This window comes from Oncorhynchus gorbuscha, linkage group LG21 (genome assembly GCF_021184085.1).
Source record: "Oncorhynchus gorbuscha isolate QuinsamMale2020 ecotype Even-year linkage group LG21, OgorEven_v1.0, whole genome shotgun sequence".
Taxonomy (NCBI): Eukaryota; Metazoa; Chordata; class Actinopteri; order Salmoniformes; family Salmonidae; genus Oncorhynchus; species Oncorhynchus gorbuscha.
In genome coordinates, this window is record NC_060193.1 from 46063932 (window position 1) to 46074642 (window position 10711).

A 10711-nucleotide genomic window follows, 5' to 3' on the forward strand; every position below is an offset into this window, starting at 1 on the left:
GCCTGTAGAGGGGATATGGGCCATTTAGTCTGTACTACTGCCTCTTTCCTTTTTGTCTTCTCCTACTGGCCCAGAGCCCTGCTTACTTCACATGGCTGTCGGCCGGGACCACTCAGCGGTAACAACAGCCTGTTGGGCTGCAGCTGTGCTCTCCTCGACTCAAGACGGGATGGGCGGATACGCCACCTGAGGCTGGGGATGAGGTATAGGGTCGAGGATGTGGCTGGGAGGATAGGGTAGGGCTGAGGCTGGAGCAAGGGCTGGGGGTTGAGGCAGAGGCTGGGCCTGAGAGGGTTGAGGCAGAGGCTGAAGCCCGGGCTGAGGCTGGGGGTCATTCTCAGCCCCAGCTGAGGTTAAGGCATCGTCCACCCCACTAGCTGCCAGGTGTGGGAGCCAGTTACATGTCAGTAGTCTCCCTTCACCAGCGGATCTATGAATCATCTGTGAGGGGAGCCATCCCACCCACAGCTGTCAGTCGTTCTAATACCCAGCCACACACAGGGGACAATAGTGATAATGCCTATCCATCATTATCATGGCGATAAATCATTATTTATAGTTATGTTGGGAAATTATATCATACATCAAGTATGAAGTGAGCTCAACGTCTAAATTAATTGTTGCCCCGTGTTACACTAAAAAACAGGGAACCATCTGTGTGTGTGTGTGTGTTAGTACAGTATGTGTGTGTTAGTACAGTATGTCCTACAGTCATTTCTGGTCTGCAGTCAAATCTCACGTTTCCCTTCCTACCCACAGTCATTTTGCATCTCAATACCACGGATGGAGAAGTTCATAGTGACACAGATTCCCCCTAGACTTTACTCTGGTTAATAATTCCTAGTTCCCTCAGAGCAGTCTATAGCTTTGAGTTTCTATCTATCTATCTATAGTCCCCAGTGTACCAGCGCCTCTAGAGGTTTCCCTTCCACAGTGAGGTGAATAAAGGCTGATGTCTGCATCACAGACTGATTCTCCTCTGGAGACTAAAACCCTCAACGTTCTATCACAGCTCAGGGACGACAGTATCCACTTCACCTTGTACCGCTCTAGGCTTACAGTAGTGGGTGCCTGTTTTCAAAGCTTAGGATTTAACTGTTTGTTTTCAGGCTCGCAGAAGGATGTAATCGTTCCCTATGGCGTGCAATGCAGAACACAGTATGCCGGCACGGCGGTCTTGTTTTCCGTCGTGTGATTACGTTGGACCTCGCAAGCTTGAACCGGTCGTAGCCCGAGGTAATCGGCTCTGTTGTTTCGAGAACAGAGGGTCGTCAAACGACCCTTGTTGGTTCAAAGAGGCAGGGGATATCAAGCCGCATCCTCCAGCCCCTACTCAGATGAAGTCCCCCTTTGTGGTGTGTGTGTGTGTGTGTGTGTGTGTGTGTGTGCATGTATGCTTACATCTGTGTGTGTCTGTACGTACGTGCATGTGTGTGTCTCTCTGTGTGTGACCGACCATGTGGGTCTGCCTGCAATCATTTTTTTTTACTGCTAATGAACTGGCCTGGGGAGGTGGGAGCCACACCTGAGATAATGAAAAACACAAAATGATGAGGACCATCTGTGATGAGGACCATCTCTGCCTAGTAAAATGTGGTTAGCAGCAAGAGCCTCCTCAATGAAAGCTTCTAAGAAGAAAGAAAAGAAGAATATCAGCTTTCTTAAAGCAAACAGGTCGAGTCAAGTTGGTTGGCCAGGGAAAATTTTTAATATTGAAGGAACTAAAGCTGCTGAATTGACACTGTTCTGCAGTGTCAGGCGACCTGAGGTCAGGGAGAGAGGACCAGAGCGAGGGGTCGAGAGATGAAATTGAAGCTATTTGATAATAAATGTTGCAATAAGCTGCATACACCATACAGTATAAAGCATCCTATGTACCGTTAGCTGTTCTGCATGGTATAACTATAACGCATCCTATTTACCTGTTATCTGTGCCACACTGTACGGTACAACCATAAAGCATCCCATTTTCCTGTTAGTGTTATAGTACGTACAGTACCAGTCAAAAATTTGGATACACCTACTCATTCAAGGATTTTCTTTATTTATTTATTTGACTATTTTCTACATTGTAGAATAATGCTGAAGACATCAAAACTATGAAATAACACATATGGAATCATGTAGTAACCAAAAAGTGTTAATCAAATCAAAATATATTTTACATTTGAGATTCTTCAAAGTAGCCAACCTTTGCCTTGATGACAGCTTTGCACACTCTTGGCAATCTCTCAACCAGCTTCATGAGGTAATCACCATTTCAATTAACAGGTGTGCCTTGTTTAAAGTTAATTTGTGGAATTTCTTTCCTTCTTAATGTGTTTGAGCCAAGCAGTTGTGTTGTGACAAGGTAGGGGTGGTATACTGAAGATAGCCCAATTTGGTAAAAGACCAAGTCCATATTATGGCAAGAACAGCTCAAAAAAGCAAAGAGAAATGACAGTCCATCATTACTCTAAGACATGAAGGTCAGTCAATACAGAACATTTCATGAACTTTGAGCATTTCTTCAAGTGCAGTCGCAAAAACCATCAAGCGCTATGAGGAAACAGGCTCTCATGAGGACCGCCACAGGAATGGAAGACCCAGAGTTACCTCTGCTGTAGAGGATAAGTTCATTAGAGTTTACCAGCCTCAGAAATGTCAGCCCAAATAAATGCTTCACAGAGTTGAAGTAACAGACACATCTCAACATCAACTGTTCAGAGAAGACTGCATAAATCAGGCCCTCATGGTCAAATTGCTGCAAAGAAACCACTACTAAAGGACACCAATAAGAAGAAGAGACTTGCTTGTCCAAGAAACACAATCAATGGACATTAGACCAGTCGAAAACTGTCTTTGGTCTGATGAGTCCAAATTTGAGATTTTTGGTTCCAACCATTGTCTCTTTGTGAGACACAGAGTAGGTGGATGGATGATTTCCGCATGTGTGGTTCCCACCGTGAAGCATGGAGGATGTAATGGTGCTTTTCTGGTGGCACTGTCTGTGATGTATTTAGAATTCAAGGCACACTTATGCATGGCTACCACAGCATTCTGCACCGATACACCATCTCATCTGGTTTGCGCTTAGTGGGACTATCATTTGTTTTTCAACAGGAAAATGACCCAAAACACAGGCTGTGTAAGGGTTATTTGACCAAGGAGGGTGATGGAGTACTGCATCAGATGACCTGGCCTCCACAATCACCCGATTTCAACCAAATTGAGATGGTTTGGGAGGAGTTGGACTGCAGAATGAAGGAAAAGCAGCCAACAAGTGCTCAGCATATGTGGGAACTTCCTTAACACTGTTGGAAAAGCATTCCAGGTAAATCTGATTGAGACAATGCCAAGAGTGTGCAAAGCTGTCATCAAGGCAAAGGGTGGCTACTTGAAGAATCTCAAATATAAATTCCATATATGTAATTTCATAGTTTTGTTGTCTTCACTTTTTTGTACAATGTAGAACATAGTCAAAATAAATGTTTGGCAACTGAACTTTCTCTAAGTAGATCTAAAGTATGGTCATTCTTCCTCTAAACTGGGTTCTTCAGAGTATCTAAACTTCATTAGAAGCTAGTTCTGCAATGCTATAGAGGGAGGGTCTGGCTTAAAGCCCCACTCCTGAAAAAGAAAGATCTAGAGACCAAGCCAGGACGGTTGTCTGGACACAGCATCGCTTGCATAACCATAACAGTAACACATTAATACAGCGTTTCATGACAAAATATGTGATTCCAAAAAGACTGATCGAATAGGAGCCCGGTGCATGTGGACCACAATGGATGCACCTTTCAAAATATAGCCACTTGGGAGGATACCTCTCGAGGAGCACTGATGGGTGAGCATATGGAAAGAGGATTGTGGGATCAGAGAGAGACAGAGAGACACACACAGAGAGAGAGAGAGAGCGAGAGAGCGAGAGAGAGAGAGAGAGAGAATGGCCTTACGAATAGCCCTCAGCTGGAGAGTAACACTTCATTTACAGCTGACAGGTTAATGCTTTATTACTTGTTATAAGCCTGTATGAACCTTTATAACATCTTGTAAAGGTTTATAATACGTTACATGTTCTCCAATTTGATATCCCACTGGGCACAGACGTCAGTTCAACGTCCATTTACAACGTCTACTTACATTTGGTTGAGTTGTCAAATGTTATTTGTCGTGCCAAATACGATAGGTGTTAATCTTACAGTGAAATTCTTACTTTTACAACCTATAACCAACAATGCAGTTAAGAAAAATAAGTGAAGTAAAAAAATAAATAATAATAATTAAAGAGAAGCAGTAAACTGTAGTGAGGCTATATACAGGGGCTACCGGAGTCAATGTGCAGGGGCACAGGTTAGTCGAAGTAATTTTAGGTAATATGTAGGTAGAGTTAAAGTGACTAATAAACAGAGAGTAGCAGCAGCGTAAAAGAGGGGGGGGGGGGGGGGGGACAACGACGACAATGCAAATAGTCTGGGTAGCCATTTGATTAGCTGTTCAGGAGTCTTATGTCTTGGGGGTAGAAGCTGTTAAGAAGCCTTTTGGACCTAGACTTGGCGCTCCGGCACCGCTTGCTGGGCGGTAGCAGAGAGAACAGTCTATGACTAGAGTGGTTGGCTGGAGTCTTTGACAATTTGTAGGGCCTTCCTCTGACACCGCCTGGTATAGAGGTCATGGATGGCAGGAAGCTTGGCCCCAGTGATGTACTGGGCCATACGCACTACCCTCTGTAGTGCCTTGTGGCCGGAGGCCGAACAGTTCCCATACCAGGCAGTGATGCAAACAGTCAGGATGCTCTCGATGATGCAGCTGTAGAACCTTTTGAGGATCTGAGGACCCATGCCAAAATGTTTTCAGGCTCCTGAAGGGGAATAGGCTTTGTCGTGCCCACTTCACGACTAACGTGAAGTCAATGTGAAATCAACCAAAACAATTCACCATGACATTGGATTTAGGTTAAAAGATACAATTCCTTTACGTTGATGAGTTTTTGCAAATCCAATCAGTTTTGTTGATCCATGTTGATCCCAAACAAAGAAAAACGTTCACCAAATACAGAATTAGAGCTCATAGCCTGGCAATTGAAACAGGACGCCATCAAAAAAAACACATTGTTAGCCAGACAGGACAGACTGTCATCCCTTTTTGTCAGGAGAGATTAAAAAGTGAAGAACATTTTCTAATCTCCTGCCTCAAATATCTATTAATTAAGACACTCCCCAAATTCAAAATGAAAAGTTCTACGTTCACAGAACATTCAAACAAAGAAAGACTTTGAATATTTTTGGGGAAAGGTCTGATGCTACCGAGTTGGCAGCACGGTATGTCATAGCTTGCTACAAGCTACGGGAGGAAACATAAAATGTACTATTTTCTCCATGTATTATAAGTAATAATCAAATGACACTGAGTTTTCCACGACTGACCAGGTGAATCCAGGTGACAGCTATGATTGGTGTCACTTCAAATCAGTGTAGATGAAGGGGAGGAAACTGGTTAAAGAAGGATTAAGCATTTAGATCATTCAGACACGGCTTAGGAGTGCCATTCAGAGGATGAATGGGCAAGACACAATATTTAAGTGCCTTTGAACGGGGTAGGTGCCAGGCGTTCTTGTGTCAAGAACTGCAACACTGCTGGGTTTTTCACGCTCAACAGTATCCCTTGTGTATCTAGAATTTATTTATTTTATTTTACCTTTATTTTACTAGGCAAGTCAGTTAAGAACAAATTCTTATTTTCAATGACAGCCTAGGAACAGTTGGTTAACTGCCTGTTCAGGGGCAGAACAACAGCTTGGGGATTCGAACTTGCAACCTTTCGGTTACTAGTCCAACGCTCAAACCACTAGGCTACCCTGCCGCCCCATGGTCCACCACCCAAAGAACACGCAGCTAACTTGACACACCTGTGGGAAGCATTGGAGTCAACATGGGCCAGCATCCCTGTTGAACACTTTCAACACCTTGTAGAGTCCATGCACAGATGAATTGAGGCTGTTCTGTTTTTGTTGAATTAGTCTGAACGTTGACCCATTATTACATTTCTGTATTGTATATTTAATTATTATTATTATTATTATTATTATTATTATTATTATTATTATTATATCTACTATTCCTTTTGTCACTGTTGTCTTCAAGTTTTGTGTATCACTTTGCTTTGGCAACATTGACCTTGTCCTTCATGGCAATAAAGCATATTGAATATAAATATAGTAGAGACAGAGACAGAGTAAATCACTCAGCCAATAATAACAGGGTGATGACAGGGAGAAGAAGTGTCTGGCTGCTTTGGGGAGACAAGATCAACCTGCCCAATATGATACAACTATACAGGGAGAGCGTTCACATACTGGTGTATACTACTAGTCAATACAAGCGCAAAGTTATAAACCTGCCACAACTCTACAAGAGCATTCAACGGCCCTAGCCCTCACCCTCCGATCCAACAGGTAGCAGACATGCTCAATGGGATTGATATCCGGGCTCTTCGTTGGCCATCTTAGAACACCTACATTCCTGTCTTGCAGGAAATCACGCACAGAACGAGCAGTATGGCTGGTGGCATTGTCATGCTGGAGGGTCATGTCAGGATGAGCCTGCAGGAAGGGTACCACATGAGGACATCTTCCCTGTAACACACAGCGTTGAGATTGCCTGCAATGACAACGAGCTCAGTCCGATGATGCTGTGACACACCGCCTCAGACCATCCCGGACCCTCCACCTCCAAAATCGATCCTGCTCCAGAGTACAGGCATCGGTGTAACGCTCATTCCTTCGACGATAAACGCGAATCCGACCATCACCCCTGGTGAGACAAAACCGCAACTTGTCAGTGTAGAGCACCATTTGCCAGTCCTGTCCGGCCCAGCGACGGTGGGTTTGTGCCCGAAGGCAACGTTGTTGCCGGTGATGTCTGGTGAGGGCGATCAGCTGTCTGTCCCGTCTCCCTGTAGTGCTGTCTTAGGTTTCTCACAGTACGGACATGGAAATTTATTGCCCTGGCCACAGCTGCAGTCCTCATGCCTCCTTGCAGCATGCCTAAGGCACGTTCACGCAGATGAGCAGGAACCCTGGGCATCTTTCTTTTGGTGTTTTTCAGAACCAGTAAAAAAGGCCTCTTTAGTGTCCTAAAGGACTATAGTCCAAATTCAATATTTTATCAAATAATGTTTAAAAAAAATAGATATTTTGGGGATACCTAAAGGGACCCAAAAATTCAAAATCATACAGCTCAATGATCCATGGTATGATCGTATTAAAACAATTCCATATGTTAGCTTAGCTTGAGAGAGACAGCGGTAGAGGAGAGAAGGAGAAGACAGTGGGCAGAAGAGAGGCCAGGCAGGCTGTGTTTGGACCGGTTCCTTGCCTGAGGGATGATACATTTCCCGGCTGTCTTCCAGCCATCAGGTTTTGTTTAATGTTTCCTTCCTCCATGCCAGATAGATGTATTTTGGAGATGATTCCAAATCATGCTTGACATTTCTACATTGCACCGATGCCAGGGCGGCAGCCAAAACTGCTTATTTAGTGTGTCAATAGGTAAAAAAAATATTAAAAAACTACACAGCTTTAACTTACAACAAGCATGTACGAACAACCAAACATTTCTACAGCTGCTGTCTGAGAACTGTCTAACGTAAAAACAGATAAAATAACCACTCAAAACGAATCAAAAATAGATCTCAACTAATAAGGATAACTGTGCTGGAAAAATATGCCAATATTTCAAAACACATTGAGATTTGAGGTATTTGGAGTCGTGAATGATTTAGCCCTGTGAAGCGCTCCAATATGGGCCTTTAGCACCAGAGGACGTAGCTTAGGGACAAGACTTTGTGAGACGCAATCACATCCAGCTGTTCAGCTGTTTTGTTGATGGATGATTTTTTGGGAAGCATATGTATCCATTTACTAGTGAAAGGGTTAGGGAAAATAGTTCAAACTTACAAATATGCTCTCCATCTCCTCTACCCCTCTCTCACACTTTGTTAGGATAGGAACACAAGTGAAGAAGAGAATGAGAGTAAATAAATATCACTAAATATGGTCAGATTTCAAACTATGCAGTAAGCAAAAAAACATCTATTGAACAAAAATATAAACACATGTAGTGTTGGTCTCATGTTTCATGAGCTGAAACAAATAATCACAGAAATGTTTCATTCGCCAAAAAAAAAAAAACATATTTCTCTCAAATATTGTGCACAAATTTGTTTACATCCCTGTTAGTGAGCATTTTTCCTTTGCCAAGATAATCTATCCACCTGACAGGTGTGGCATATCAAGAAGCTGGTTAAACACCATGATCATTACACAGGTGCACCTTGTGCTGTGGACAATAAAAGGCCACTCCAAAATGTGCAGTTTTGTCACACAACACAATGCCACAGATGTCTGTAGTTTCGAGGGAGTGTGCAATTGGCATGCTGATTGCAGGAATGTCCACCACACAGAGAATTTGTCAGTAGGTCCAACCGGCTTCACAACCGCAGACTGTATGGCGTCGTGTGGGCGAGCGTTGCAGATGTCAACGTTGTGAAAAGAATGCCCCATGGTTGTGGGGGGGTTATGCTATGGGCAGGAATAAACTACAGACAATCAACACAATTGTATTTTAAATCAATGGCAATTTGAGATACCGTGACGATACCTGAGGCCCATTGTCGTGCCATTCATCCGCCGCCTTCACCTCATGTTTCAGCATTATAATGCACGGACCCATGTCGCAAGGGTCTGTACACAATTCCTGGAAGCTGAAAATGTCCCAGTTCTTCCACAGATTTCCTTATATGAACTGTAACTCAGTAAGACCTTAGAAATTGTTGCATGTTGAGTTTACATTTTTGTTCAGTATTTTCTTATCCACCAACCTCTGAATAGTGATACTACCCGGGTCGTGAATCCTTGTAGGGAACATATGTCATGTAATTCAAATCCAGACCCTTCTTAGGCCATTAACCCCTTGGCTATAAGCCCAGACATACGCTACCTCTCAAATTAAAGGGGTTCCTGCTTCGTGCTCCCACTAAAAAACCTGTCATTAAGGTCATTTGCTAGCTCAGGTTCTCAGTCTCAGCTATTCTTTCACAACTGGCTGACTGCATCCATCCACCAATAGGAGACCTAGCAGCCATCCTCAACTGCCAGGCTAAGTCATAGTGAGTGCACCGCTATAGGCTACCATCCCCAGAGAGAGACAAGACGCTGAAGTCAAAACCTATCAGTCGCTGACTGTCGCCTAGCATCCATGATGCGCTCATTCAGTGGTTAAGTCAAGTATTGCGCTGAGGGTACATGCACTTGTTAGCACCTCTCAACAAGTCCATTTCACAAGGCAATGCTAAACTGACAGGTGCCATTGACAATCTGACATAACAACATTGTTTAAAGTGTCGTCAGTACGGACCTCCGCTTGTCATTAAGGGGTGGGTGGGGGAGGCTCGGAGGAGAGACTAGTCTTTTACTTGGTGGTCAGGTGTCCAGGCGGGGCTCATGTTTACGGCTGCCCGGAGGTGAGAGGTTAACACTAAAGCGTGTTGTTAGGGCTCTAGAATTGTGACAATGACAGAGCGGAGGTACCTCACAGCACTTTTGTCCTAAAGCTTGAATTTGAATTTTAGGGAACGTAATAGTTTTTGTAAAAGGGTTTAATTCAATTAACTTATTCTCAACCACTCATAATGAGGAATGATTTACAGTTACATTTCCTTCAATGCCCAATGGGCGTCTATGGTAAGACTGTGATATGGAGTCATTGTGGTCGACTGGATCCCCTCTCCCCAGTCAAACATGAGTCACCATTAGCATCTGCTGAACAACACAGAAACATAAATGGTAAACACAGATGTACAAAGGTCCATTACAGTAAATAACAGGACATGAGCTGCACTGTGCAGCAGGTGGAACATGTGATATTCCCAGAGGAACACCCCCCCCCCTTTCCTGGGATGTCAGGGAAAGAGTGTTAGTGTCTCAAATGGCACCCTATTCTCTATATAGTGCACTACTCTTGACCCAAGCCCTATGGACCCTGGTCAAAAGTAGTGCACTATATAAGGAATAGGGTGCCATTTGAAAAACAGCCAGAGTCTCAGTGGAGTCTCTCTGATCATAAGGGATTCATTAGTCAGTTATTACAGAGGCAGCTCCACACTGCTGTGCGTCTCTGGAGCAGTCTTGGATGTCATCACCCAGCATGCAACACAAGGAGGTCCAGACAACACGAGTCACTTTCCACTGTAAACACTAATGACTTTCTTGAAATAGGGCACCTTTAAAATGGTACCTTGGTGCCTGTAGTTCGTACAGGCACCAACTATACCTCTATACCTTTTAGATGAATTTGGATGAATGAGAGCCTTTAAGAGAGGGGATAATGAAGCTCCAGAATCGATGACTGATGTGCGGTTTAACGTGTTCATGTACACACAACTCAATGTCAATGTTGGGTAGATACAGACTAGGCCGGTGAACTTGTAGACAAATTACCAACCGACTGTAACACTCCGAAAGTTCATTTGTCTGATGACTTGAAATAGTGGTAGCTAACACTTCTAAGGCCAGCTAAGAGCTATTGAACCATAGAGAAGATTAAAGGTTTTGATACTGTAATAGCATTTGGCCAACCAGACAACAGTCAGTCACATCACTTACATATTGTCTACATTAAATACAAAACCAATGTGGAAATAGAAAATCACATCCTACGCTGAATTACAAATC